General features: G+C 36.3%; 1 long non-coding RNA gene across 1 annotated transcript in view; it reads left to right on the top strand.

Annotated features, from left to right (window-relative positions):
* LOC145324360 (uncharacterized) overlaps positions 1-14,823 on the top strand; it is a 57,149-nt gene that overhangs the window by 14,392 nt on the left and 27,934 nt on the right. The window contains exon 2 of the long non-coding RNA XR_013881259.1: positions 14,580-14,684. This is a non-coding gene — a long non-coding RNA (uncharacterized LOC145324360). The remainder of the gene's footprint in view (positions 1-14,579; positions 14,685-14,823) is intronic.

Here is a 14,823-nt window from a genome sequence, read left to right as displayed (position 1 = left end):
TCCTTACCTTAATATATATAACATAGCCCCTACATAGCCTCTCCATCGCCCCTGAATAGCCCCTTACCCTAATTTATATAACATAGCCCCTACATAGCCTCTCCATCGCCCCTTAATAGCTCCTTACCTTAATTTATATAACATAGCCCCTACATAGCCTCTCCATCGCCCCTTAATAGCCCCTTACCTTAATTTATATAACATAGCCTCTACATAGCCTCTCCATCGCCCCTTAATAGCCCCTTACCTTAATTTATATAACATAGCCCTACATAGCCTCTCCATCGCCCCTTAATAGCCCCTTACCTTAATTTATATAGCATAGCCCCTACATAGCCTCTCCAACGCCCCTTAATAGCCTCTTACCTTAATTTATATAATCCTTACCTTAATATATATAACATAGCCCCTACATAGCCTCTCCATCGCCCCTAAATAGCCCCTTACCCTAATTTATATAACATAGCCCCTACATAGCCTCTCCATCGCCCCTTAATAGCCTCTTACCTTAATTTATATAACATAGGCCCTACAAAGCATCTCCATCGCCCCTGAATAGCCCCTTACCTTAATTATATAACATAGCCCCTACATAGCCTCTCCATCGCCCCTTAATAGCCTCTTACCTTAATTTATATAACATAGCCCCTTCATAGCCTCTTCATCGCCCCTTACCTTAATTTATATAACATAGGCCCTGTATGGCTCCTGTACAGCCTCTGTAATTGTATTGCCCCTTCATTATAGAAGGTAGGGCATTAAGGTAAGGAAGGAATGTGACCCTCTACAGTTTTAAATTTAAGTTTTAAAAGGATGACAAGGATGACAACATTTATAAAAGCAAAGCTCTGAAACGGTAGAAAAAAGTTTAAAGGAAGCCTGCAAGAAATACCACGCTTTAACTGCTGAAAGACTGCCACAAGTAGACCAAATACCCCAAATTTGAAGCCTTCAGCTTCTATAACAAAAAAGTTCTAGGCATTTTAAAATGACATTTTATGTACAATGGAAATTTTGAAAGAATTGCAATGCTCATGTTGAAAACTTTAAAATTAAACTACGTGGCCTAGAAACAAAATTATAAGCTTATTTTTGTCATAAATTTAGGTTTCCAGTAACTAATTATATTTTTACAATAAAAATACCCATTTTTATAGTCAAAATCATTAAAAAAAAATAAGTTTTACTTGCGTTGTACCGAATGTACTGTAGCCAATCAGAAGGCTGAATCAGCTTAACAACCAATCACAGCTAAGCTTGTATTAGTTTACCCCTTTGTTTCCGCTATGATTTTCGTTTAAAAATGCAATTTAAATCGATTTTTTTTCATAGATTTTGACTATGAAATGTGGTGTTTTTATTGTAAAAATGTAATCAGTTACAGGCAATCTAAGTTTCTGACAAAGATAAGGTTATAATTTTATGTCTAGGCAACGTAATTTAATATTGTTTTTTCTTTTATGAGCATTGGAAATCTTTCAAAAATTCCATTGTACATAAAATGCTATTTTGAAATGCCTAGAACTTTTTTGTTATTGAAGCTGAAGGCTTATAATTTGGGGTATTGGGTCTTCTTGTGGCAGTCTTTTAGCAGTTAAAGCGTGTTATTTCTTGCAGGCGTCCTTTAATGAACATTAATAATGTAGAGTGTCAGAACTGAATAGTCAGAACATAAATTTAAAATTCGAAACAAAATTGTAAGTAAATTTATTGAGAAATTGCTTACATGCAGGAAAATGCTTAAGGACGTACTCACATTTTTTGGACTTGATTATAGATATGATTCGCTTATAACATTCTATTTTGTTGTCCTAGGAATCAGTATCCCAGAAATCAGATTAATCGGATAATTTTGATACATAAAAATTTGTTGTAAGTTAATAATTAGTATGCTTAAAATGGACGTACGGATATTCTGATAATGATTATAGACTTTCTAAATCGTACCTTTCTACTACAGGAATCACATGCCTAAATTAACGAAAATAGCTAACCGTTACGGACGTACGGACTGATCCTTAATATAGAAAAGCTTTGCTTTTAAAAAGTTAAAAAGATTTTTTGAGGGGATGGGGTAATATTTTTCTTGGGGTGAATTTTCTGGGAGGGTGAAGATACCCTCCCTCGAAATAATTATAAACCCTCTATGAGCTTAAAAGAAGCTTCACTGTAAAGGAGAACCATATAGGTTCAGCGGTTAGCTTTTCTACAGACAAAAAAAAGATTACTACTTTATATAATAGGTTATGAAAAAGGAAAAAAAAGCAAGATAACAAGGAAAACAACATTCACAAAAGCAAAGCTCTAAAATCAGGAGGTCAAACATAAATTTTGTTAAAATTAGCGTAAATCTATAATACAAAGTAGAATGATGTCTGTCCATCCGTCTGTCTGTCTGTCCGTCTGTCTGTCCGTCTGTCTGTCCGTCTGTCAGTCCCTTAAGATCTCGGTAACCACTGGACCGATTATATTCTACTATTCAGGGAATATACCTACTGGTCCTGTGGTGGTTTTAGGCTATTTTCTTGGGGGGTGGGATACCCCCAACCCCCCCAAAAACAAAAAAATCCCCCCCCATTTTTTTTTTGCTGAAGATTTTCTTGGTCCTATTACGAATTTCGCCAAAAAAAAATTTTATCACCTCTTGGGGCAAAGCCCCTGAGGCTAGGGGCGAATCTGCTAGTATAGAATATAGTAAAAGGGCATAATTTTATTTTTAGTATTTGATTATAATACTAAACCTTGTTGTCCTAAGAAACATTACTCCAAAACCCAGATGAATGGGACAATGATATTATACAAAAAAATGGACGTACATACTTTCTAGTAATGAATATAGTATTGTACCCAACTGTTATAGAAATCATTCTGCAAAGTTTGAAATCGATAGGATATTTATAACATGTCTAAATTAAAGAAAATGTCGTCTAACCGTTTGGACGTACGGACAAACCAATCCTTACTATAGAAAAGTTTCGCATTTAAAAAGGAAAATTATAATGAAAATATAATGAATTAATAAAATAAATATAAATAATATAATAACATAATGAAATAAAGAAAAAAAATAAACTAAGAGAATGAAATTTTTTAGTTAAATAGAATATTGAATAAGGATCATATAATGGACAAACAGACAAAGTAAGTTATAGAGCAGACTTTAAGAGAATATGCTATTACTCAAAGATTATCACGAAACCTAAGTCTTTTGAAGCATAATTGAGAGACAGACAAAATAATTTATAGACTGGATATACATATGTCATGGGAATATTCACTAAAAATCTCAACAGTCTATCTTTAACAATAGCAGAGAAAACCACATGCTTAACTTAATGAGAAGAGCAATGACGAAAGGACTAGCCCTAATTGTAGAAAAGTCTCTCTTTTAACAAAAAAAGTATTTTTTTTGGTCTGAAGCTTAAAAATTTCATAAACTGACTAAATTCTCCATTTAAGGGAAGCTTCACATAGGTCATGGGATGGTTTTTTGCTTTTTCATTTTCAGATTTAAGCCCCTAATTGGTTTAGGCTATTTTTCTGCCTCCTTACATTAAAAAGAGCGCAGCTGCAAGTGAATAAGAAAAGAGAAATATAAAAGAAGAATACATATTATCCTATTATATAAAGTAGTAAAACATAAACAAACGTTGGAGTGGACAAACCTAGGAATGGGACAATCGTCGGAGTGGACATTGCTTATGTAAAACGCAGGAGTGTCTTTTATTTTATTTATAAGATAAAAATCTTTCAAAACAAAAAAAAATCTTGAATATCTTTTCTCACAGACTGAAATTTTAAAATCAGTCTAACAGTTTTCCAAAGTAGGTAAGTTCTATCGAAAGGCAAAGGTTTGAAACAGATAGAACATTTCATTAAACTAAAACATATTTTTTTCTCACATTGTTTACAACTGTCAAATATGTTTTTTTATATGCCTAACCCCTGCAGGGGGCTTATTTGTATATTTATATCTTAACCTAACCTAACCTGTGTAGAAATAACTAAACAAATGTTGTTGAAACCTAATTTTTAAGATATTATAGACACTTCTGCGTTTTACTTATATAATGTCCACTCCGACATTTGTCCGAAATATCCTGTGTTTGTCCACGTTAGTAAGGCTTTCTGTTCTGAAACTTAAGATCTCAATAACTACTAAACAGATTGGGCTTTCTATTTCAGGTAAGCTTAATATTTGTCTTGTAATGGCTTTAGGCTATTTTATTTTAAGTCGAGGGATGGTTTTAGGCTATTCTATTTTAAGTCCTGGGAAGGCTTTAGGCTTTTATTCATTCCCCTTTGAATACAGAGCCAATAGATGCTGGGGGCGTAGCCGCTAGTCGATATACAAAGTTTTTTTTTGTCTGTAGCAAAGGATCTCGTTTGCTGCTAAACCGATATGATGTATGTCTGTCTGTCTATACCGTAGGATCTTGCTAACCGCTGAGTACTGAGATGATTTTAAGATAGTTTATTTTTTTTCCTTATAATAAAATAACAGGATATTTGTCCATAAAAAGCGAAGCAATATCTTAATTTTTGTTGTTGGAACTGTTATTCAGTTGATTATACCAAGGATCTAAAGGAATAAGACAATGGCCGATAAATTTTTATCCATCCCTAATAACGATACACAAAATTGCAACACTACAACCAAAATATGACAAAAGTCCCCAAAGTTTTGAGCCAACGAATAAGAAAACTTCATTATAAAACTTTGGAGACTATTGTAAAAATTGCCTAATGTTTCCTTTATCCCTGAGATTATACAGACTATCCTTAAACTAATATTTACATTAAAGTAACAGGATGTTTATCAGTATCAACTGAACCGATATGCTTCTCCTTTACATTGAAGCTTATTTTACTCGCAGGAAAAGTTTTCATTTTGGGGAGGGGACTAACACTTTCAGCCCCCGGAAGGTATCACTTCCCTTAAATTCTTAACCTTCCCCCTCCCCCCCCTCTCCACCACATCTATTCATTAAAGTACTCCTAGGGTCATCTATGGGATTAGCCGTTAGTGACTTAAAAATAATTCAAGTGCAATGATATATTTACCAAATTAATACGATAATTTTGTATACATTTTTTATGAAAAAAAATTATTTTGCCAAAGGCAGCCAAAAAATAAGCAGCAAATATTTCAAAAATGCTCTGATAATCAGAGATCTACAGGGATAAGACGATTGTCGATAAAATGATATATATACATATATACAGTGTGTTTTTTTATGAGAACTTTTTTGAAAGCAATTTTACCTTACTTATAGTTATTAGAATTTAATGATTAATGGCTTATTCTCTTCTTTTTTATAACCTTTAATAGAAAAGCAAAAAATATTTCAGTTTTTATTCAAAAAGTACAGTAAATTAAAAAATTTAAAACTTAGGTGTCAACATCTAAAAATGGTTTTAGTGCATTTTTCTTATAATCTACCTTTGCAAGAATGGCTGCAAAACGCTTCAAAGTTGAGATATTGAGCTAAAAATTTATATAGATACTACTTGTGACATGTACTAGAACATTTTGAAATTTGAAGGCCATATCTCAACCAGGGAGGGAATACTGGCCCCCCAATGTACTCCCTCCATTCTTGGAAAGGGTAGAAGATTTGAGCATAAGAAAAATGCGCTAAAACCATTTCTCGTATTCATTTGAATCCGGTGGATAGGAACCGGTTCTCATCCATACGAAAAAACTATGTCTAGCATCGTATTATATCCAGCTTTCTACGAATATAGATATGTACAATCATAAGATTAAACCCAGTTTTTTTAGCCGGTGCCTTCTGCACCTCGGGGCTAAAAAAACTAGTTTTAATCTCATAATTGTACTTTCTATATCCGCGGAAAGCCGTTTATAATACGATGCGAGAAATAACTATTTTAGATGTTGACACCCATGTTTTGAAATTTTGAATTTACTGTACTTTTTAAATAAAAACTGAAATATTTTTTTGCTTTTCTGTTAATGGTTATAAAAAACGAAGAGAATAAGCCATTAATCATTAAATTCTGATAACTATAAGTAGGGTAAAATTGCTTTCAAAAATGCTCTCATAAAAAAAAACACTGTATATATATGTATGTTTATATATTAATTATTCCCATTGATGATTCACAAAATTACCCCTTCTTTAGTTTAGAATTAGTGGTTGAAACATTTAGACACTCAACTTAATGAACTAAACAATCACAAAACAATAAAAAGTCCCCAAGGTTGTTAATCTAACGAATAAGAAAACGGTATTATAAAACTTTGGAGACTAGACAGCACTCTTGGATAAGCCAACTTATAACACTTTGGGAACTATCCTAATCCTCCCTGGCGAAATGACAATGAGATTTTTTGGTAAATTTGTGGCAAACTTTATTCTTAATAAATTAGCACTTGGCAAAATTATACTGGAGAGATATTTCATTGAAGAATAAATTTTTTTTTTGCCCAAACTTTTCGTCAGCCAATAATAACAGATAAGTTAAACATTGTAAAAATAATATAGTAACTTAACTCGAGTTGTCAACGGCAGAAATTAGGTCCTGAGATGGTTTTAGGCCTGGAAAGGTTTATAACAATTTTATCTGTATTTCTTAAAATAAATTAACAGAATCTTTGTCTGTATGTATGAATGTCTGTCTGTACCGAAGGATCTTGCTAACCGCTGAACCAATATGGTTCTCCTTTACAGTGAAGATTCCTATAGGTCCTGAGATCGTTCTCCTTAATAGGGTAGCTTCTCATAGGTCCTGGGGAGGTTAATAACTATTTTATTTTAATCCTTATAATAAAGTAACAGGATCTTTGTCTGTATGTATGTCTGTCTGTACCTTGCTAACCACTAAACCGACATGGTTCCCCTTTACAGTGAAGCTTCCTATGGGTAATGAGATGGCTTTAGGCCATTTTATTTTTAATCCTTATAAAAAGTAACAGGATCATTGTCTGTATGTATCAAAGAAGATCGCTAACTGCAGAACCAATATGGTTCTCCTTTATAGGGTAGCTTCCAATAGATCCTGGGAAGGTGTATAACTGTTTTGAAGGAGGATATAAGGGGCTATTAAGGGGCGATGGAGAGGCTATGTAGAGGCTATGTTATATAAATTAAGGTAAGGGGCTTTTAAGTGGCGATGGAGGGCTATTAAGGGGCGATGGAGAGGCTATGTTATATAAATTAAGGTAAGGAGCTATTAAGGGGCGATGGAGAGGCTATGTAGCGGCTATGTTATATAAATTGGCTATTAAGGGGCGATGGAGAGGCTATATAGGGGCTATTTATATAAATTAAGGTAAAGGACTATTAAGGGGCGATGGAGAGGCTATGTAGGGGCTATGTTATATAAATTAAGGTAAGGGGCTATTAAGGGGCGATGGAGAGGCTATTTAGGGGCTATGTTATATAAAATCGGGTAAGGGGCTATTAAGGGGCGATGGGGAGGCTATGTAGGAGCTATGTTATATAATTAAGGTAAGGGGATATTAAGGGGCGATGGAGAGGCTATGTAGGGGCTATGTTACATAATTAAGGTAAGAGGCTATTATGGGGCGATGGAGAGGCTATGTAGGAGCTTTGTTATATAGATTAAGGTAAGGGGCTATTAAGGGGCGATGGAGAGGCTTTGTAGGGGCTATGTTATATAGATTAGGGTAAGGGGCTATTAAGGGGCGATGGAGAGGCTATATAGGGGCTATGTTATATAAATTAAGGTAAGAGGCTATTAAGGGGCGATTGAGAGGCTATGTAGGGGCTATGTTACATAATTAAGGTAAGGGGCTATTAAGGGGCGATGGAGAGGCTATGTAGGGGCTATGTTATATAAATTAGGGTAAGGGGCTATTTAGGGGCGATGGAGAGGCTATGTAGGGGCTATGTTATATATATTAAGGTAAGGATTATATAAATTAAGGTAAGAGGCTATTAAGGGGCGATGGAGAGGCTATGTAGGGGCTATGCTTTATAAATTAAGGTAAGGGGCTATTAAGGGGCGATGGAGAGGCTATGTAGGGCTATGTTATATAAATTAAGGTAAGGGGCTATTAAGGGGCGATGGAGAGGCTATGTAGAGGCTATGTTATATAAATTAAGGTAAGGGGCTATTAAGGGGCGATGGAGAGGCTATGTAGGGGCTATGTTATATAAATTGGGGTAAGGGGCTATTTAGGGGCGATGGAGAGGCTATGTAGGGGCTATGTTATATATATTAAGGTAAGGATTATATAAATTAAGGTAAGAGGCTATTAAGGGGCGATGTAGAGGCTATGTAGGGGCTATGCTATATAAATTAAGGTAAGGGGCTATTAAGGGGCGATGGAGAGGCTATGTAGGGCTATGTTATATAAATTAAGGTAAGGGGCTATTAAGGGGCGATGGAGAGGCTATGTAGGGGCTATGTTATATAAATTAAGGTAAGGAGCTATTAAGGGGCGATGGAGAGGCTATGTAGGGGCTATGTTATATAAATTAGGGTAAGGGGCTATTTAGGGGCGATGGAGAGGCTATGTAGGGGCTATGTTATATATATTAAGGTAAGGATTATATAAATTAAGGTAAGAGGCTATTAAGGGGCGATGGAGAGGCTATGTAGGGGCTATGCTATATAAATTAAGGTAAGGGGCTATTAAGGGGCGATGGAGAGGCTATGTAGGGCTATGTTATATAAATTAAGGTAAGGGGCTATTAAGGGGCGATGGAGAGGCTATGTAGAGGCTATGTTATATAAATTAAGGTAAGGGGCTATTAAGGGGCGATGGAGAGGCTATGTAGGGGCTATGTTATATAAATTAGGGTAAGGGGCTATTTAGGGGCGATGGAGAGGCTATGTAGGGGCTATGTTATATATATTAAGGTAAGGATTATATAAATTAAGGTAAGAGGCTATTAAGGGGCGATGGAGAGGCTATGTAGGGGCTATGCTATATAAATTAAGGTAAGGGGCTATTAAGGGGCGATGGAGAGGCTATGTAGGGCTATGTTATATAAATTAAGGTAAGGGGCTATTAAGGGGCGATGGAGAGGCTATGTAGGGGCTATGTTATATAAATTAAGGTAAGGAGCTATTAAGGGGCGATGGAGAGGCTATGTAGGGGCTATGTTATATAAATTAGGGTAAGGGGCTATTTAGGGGCGATGGAGAGGCTATGTAGGGGCTATGTTATATATATTAAGGTAAGGATTATATAAATTAAGGTAAGAGGCTATTAAGGGGCGATGGAGAGGCTATGTAGGGGCTATGCTATATAAATTAAGGTAAGGGGCTATTAAGGGGCGATGGAGAGGCTATGTAGGGCTATGTTATATAAATTAAGGTAAGGGGCTATTAAGGGGCGATGGAGAGGCTATGTAGAGGCTATGTTATATAAATTAAGGTAAGGGGCTATTAAGGGGCGATGGAGAGGCTATGTAGGGGCTATGTTATATAAATTAGGGTAAGGGGCTATTTAGGGGCGATGGAGAGGCTATGTAGGGGCTATGTTATATATATTAAGGTAAGGATTATATAAATTAAGGTAAGAGGCTATTAAGGGGCGATGGAGAGGCTATGTAGGGGCTATGCTATATAAATTAAGGTAAGGGGCTATTAAGGGGCGATGGAGAGGCTATGTAGGGCTATGTTATATAAATTAAGGTAAGGGGCTATTAAGGGGCGATGGAGAGGCTATGTAGGGGCTATGTTATATAAATTAAGGTAAGGAGCTATTAAGGGGCGATGGAGAGGCTATGTAGGGGCTATGTTATATAAATTAGGGTAAGGGGCTATTTAGGGGCGATGGAGAGGCTATGTAGGGGCTATGTTATATATATTAAGGTAAGGATTATATAAATTAAGGTAAGAGGCTATTAAGGGGCGATGGAGAGGCTATGTAGGGGCTATGCTATATAAATTAAGGTAAGGGGCTATTAAGGGGCGATGGAGAGGCTATGTAGGGCTATGTTATATAAATTAAGGTAAGGGGCTATTAAGGGGCGATGGAGAGGCTATGTAGAGGCTATGTTATATAAATTAAGGTAAGGGGCTATTAAGGGGCGATGGAGAGGCTATGTAGGGGCTATGTTATATAAATTAGGGTAAGGGGCTATTTAGGGGCGATGGAGAGGCTATGTAGGGGCTATGTTATATATATTAAGGTAAGGATTATATAAATTAAGGTAAGAGGCTATTAAGGGGCGATGGAGAGGCTATGTAGGGGCTATGCTATATAAATTAAGGTAAGGGGCTATTAAGGGGCGATGGAGAGGCTATGTAGGGCTATGTTATATAAATTAAGGTAAGGGGCTATTAAGGGGCGATGGAGAGGCTATGTAGGGGCTATGTTATATAAATTAAGGTAAGGAGCTATTAAGGGGCGATGGAGAGGCTATGTAGGGGCTATGTTATATAAATTAGGGTAAGGGGCTATTTAGGGGCGATGGAGAGGCTATGTAGGGGCTATGTTATATATATTAAGGTAAGGATTATATAAATTAAGGTAAGAGGCTATTAAGGGGCGATGGAGAGGCTATGTAGGGGCTATGCTATATAAATTAAGGTAAGGGGCTATTAAGGGGCGATGGAGAGGCTATGTAGGGCTATGTTATATAAATTAAGGTAAGGGGCTATTAAGGGGCGATGGAGAGGCTATGTAGAGGCTATGTTATATAAATTAAGGTAAGGGGCTATTAAGGGGCGATGGAGAGGCTATGTAGGGGCTATGTTATATAAATTAAGGTAAGGAGCTATTAAGGGGCGATGGAGAGGCTATGTAGGGGCTATGTTATATAAATTAAGGTAAGGGGCGATGGAGAGGCTATGTAGGGGCTATGTTATATAAATTAAGGTAATGGGCTTTTAAGGGGCGATGGAGAGGCTATGTAGGAGCTATGTTATATAAATTAAGGTAAGGGACTATTAAGGGGCAATGGAGAGGCTATGTAGGAGCTTTGTTATATAAATAAAGGTAAGGGGCTATTAGGGGCGATGGAGAGGCTATGTAGGGGCTTTGTTATATAAATTAAGATAAGGGGCTATTAAGGGGCGATGGAGAGGCTATGTAGGGGCTATGTTATAAAAATTAAGGTAAGGAGCTATTAAGGGGCGATGGAGAGGCTATGTAGGGGCTTTTTTATATAAATTAAGGTAAGGGGCTATTAAGGGGCGATGGGGCGATGGAGGAGCGATGGAGGAGAGATGTAGGGGCCATCAAAGTACAATGTAATATAAATTTGTGGAAGGAGCGATGAAGGGGCGATGTAGGAGCGATGGAGGAGCGATGGAGGAGCGATGGAGGAGCGATGGAGGAGCGATGGAGGAGCGATGTAGCAGCGATGTAGGGGCCATCAAGTTGCAATGTTATATAAATTTGGAGAAGGAGCGATGAAGGGGCGATGGAGGAGCGATGTAGGAGCGATGTAGGGGCCATCAAGTTGCAATGTAATATAAATTTGGAGAAGGAGCGATGAAGGGGCGATGTAGGAGCGATAAAGGAGCGATGTAGGAGCGATGTAGGGGCCATCACAGTACAATTTAATATAAATTTAGAGAAGGAGCGATGAAGGAGCGATGTAGGAGCGATGGAGGGGCAATGTAGGAGCGATGGAGGGGCGTTGTAGGGGCTACAAAGTACAATGTAATATAAATTTGGAGAAGGAGCGATGAAGGAGCGATGGAGGGGCGATGTAGGAGCGATGGAGGGGCGATGTAGGGGCCATCAAAGTACAATGTAATATAAATTTGGAGAAGGAGCGATGAAGGGGCGATGTAGGAGCGATGAAGGAGCGATGTAGGAGCGATGTAGGGGCCATCAAAGTACAATTTAATATAAATTTCAAGAAGGAGAGATGAAGGAGCGATGTAGGGGCGATGTAGGAGCGATGAAGGGGCGATGGAGGAGCGATGTAGGGGCCATCAAAGTACAATGTAATATAAATTTCAAGAAGGAGAGATGAAGGAGCGATGTAGGGGCGATGTAGGAGCGATGAAGGGGCCATGGAGGAGCGATGTAGGGGCCATCAAAGTACAATGTAATATAAATTTCAAGAAGGAGAGATGAAGGAGCGATGTAGGGGCGATGGAGGAGCGATGAAGGGGCGATGGAGGAGCGATGTAGGGGCGATATAAAATTCAAGAATTAGAGATGAAGGAGCGATGTAGGGGCGATGTAGGGGCGATGTAGGGGCCATCAAAGTACAATTTAATATAAATTTCAAGAAGGAGAGATGAAGGAGCGATGTAGGGGCGATGAAGGAGCGATGAAGGGGCACTGGAGGTAAAGGACTATGGAGGGGCGATGGAGAGGCTATGAAGGAGCCATCATGGGGCTATAGTATAGCCTCTTATCATAAGAGGCGATATTAACGCCCCTTCAAAGGAGCTATTAAGAGGCCATGAAGGAGCTATAGCATAGCCTCTTATCATAAGAGGCGATATGAACGCTCCTTAAAAGGGGCTATCACATCGCTCCATATGATAAGAGGCTATGCTATAGCTCCTTGAAGGAGCTATAGAAAATCATCGCCCCATATGGAGCGATGTCATGGAAAGGACTATACCCAATATTTCTTATAAGATATTTAAACCTAGGCATATAATTTTTGAGTTAGTTGAAGTTAAACAAAAATTTCCAGCTTTTTATAAATAAAATATTTGATTGATTGAGTCAAAGTCTGTCAGAAGCTTAAGATCTTGTAAACTGCTGGCCTGATATGGGTATATCTTATTGTGAAAATTTTATAGTTAATAAGTATTTTAGGGGAGGATACCTCCAGCCTTCCAAGATTATTGTACCAAGAAGAAAATGAACCCCAGGAATTTTATTTTTGTTTGACCATCTCTTTTTATTATAAAATTAAATACCCCCCCCCCCCCTGTCAGGTGTCTCTAGAGGCCTCTAGGGTTATAGCCAGTAATATATACTTTTTACTAGAAAATAAATGTATTACTATATACTATTAAGTAGTAATATGTACATGAGTACGTTTAGATGTCTCAAACAGGTTGACCGCTCGTTCCATAACATCTTAGGAAGTCAAGTTTTTGCCAAGGGCAGGTTTAAGGCAATTTTAAAGATATAGATATAGAATATACGTGGATAGTAGTGAAAAAATTTAGGCTCCTAACATGGACATCATTTATTGGTCAGTTTGTACATCAAGTAGGAGGGGATGGGGTAAAGGGAATGAGTGTGGAATCGTTATTTTAGCCAGCTACAAGTTTCACTTTATTAGAGTACATGTCAATCTGGTGTAAAATTCATATAATAATGAATTTATTTTGCTAGAGGATTTTAGCGAATAAAATAGTAGACGTTTAGGACAATCAAAAGAAAATGTTAATATATAATTGTATCTTGTAAATAGGATGAGAATCAAAAGACACACAAATATTATTCATTGTCTATATTTAGGTTCTATAACAAAGGAGTTATGTATTTGGTTTTTTTTAATTAAGCGGATCAAGTTGGAAGCTAAATTACTGTTTCTTTTAATAATTTTAAGGCACTATATATCTCTTTTTATTGTCGTCATAATAGAAGTTTGCTTCTAAAATGCGTATCGGCTAATTCAAAAAGTAAAGCTGGCTTTGGATCCGTCGAACTACAAAGTACGTAACAATAAATTCTATTTATTTATTTAGTAAGTATATTTGCGATAACTTTTATTTAATGAAATCTTCCAACTTTTAACATGTACAAAACGGCCTGCTTAATTGCTTCAAGATCCATGTCATATCTATATAGGAAATAAATGTCTATAAACGAGCTCAAGTTTTCCAAGGAATATTTGTTTAAAACTCATAGTGCTCCAATAATCCATAATAAACTCTCATTGCCCAGAACGATAAGACCCATTATTTTACTTTATTAAAAATAAATTCCTTTTTTTGATTTCATGTTGCTATTTACCTTATATCAATGTATTTAATTTCTAATCATAAAAAAGAAAATTTAAATTTATAATATAATAAATTTAAGAAAACTCTGTTTTAAAAGAATTCGATTGTGGCGACACTTTGTGTGTTCAAATATTAAACTAAAATTGTAATCATCATCATTAACCCTTTGGTGATGATGGTAATGTAAAGAAAAAAATATAATTTAAAAAATCTTTTTCAAATCATTTAGATTATTAAATATTTACTTTCTTTTAGATAGTAATGCCGGGTGAGGAAAATAGATTTATTGAGAAATAGATATGCATATAGAAAACTAGCCAATAGGGAGATAATTATATCGAGCCAACTCTAGTTATGTAATAAAAGAGTATTATGGTTTATAAAACACCGTGTAGTGTAACATTTAAATATTTTGCTAATATTATAATTATTTTAGTCCTGGACCAACAACTTTCGCTTCATAATACTCTAATCTTAGATTATTTAATGCTTTAAGCATTATCTGATAATTTATACATTTAAAATTCCATCTAGTGTTATAATATTGAACTAATTTAATAATTATTTTAGTCCTGGGCCGATTCAACCCCCTTCACAACATCCTATGCTTGGCAGATTCAATATACAAATCAGTATATGATTTTTTAAACTTTTAAAACACCATCTAGCGTTCAAATAAAGAACTAATTTGATAATTATTTTAGTCCTGGACCGATTCAACCCCTTCACAACACTCTATGCCTGGCAGATTCAATATACTGTTTATCCCTTCCACTTCTGATAGCTGGAAACTTTATCTTTCAAGACAGGTACAAAGTTTTTGAGTGTAGTTGCTCTACAAGTTTGTCTTTGTGTCAGTAGATGCCAGTTCGAACTGTAAAGAGTTATAGCTACACAAATATTCCAATTGAAGATAAAATAATTTCTTTCGTGATAATTTCAGTGGAA

This window comes from Acartia tonsa, chromosome 7 (genome assembly GCF_053477335.1).
Source record: "Acartia tonsa isolate MP-2025a chromosome 7, ASM5347733v1, whole genome shotgun sequence".
Taxonomy (NCBI): Eukaryota; Metazoa; Arthropoda; class Copepoda; order Calanoida; family Acartiidae; genus Acartia; species Acartia tonsa.
This window is presented reverse-complemented; position numbering and strand designations above follow the sequence as displayed.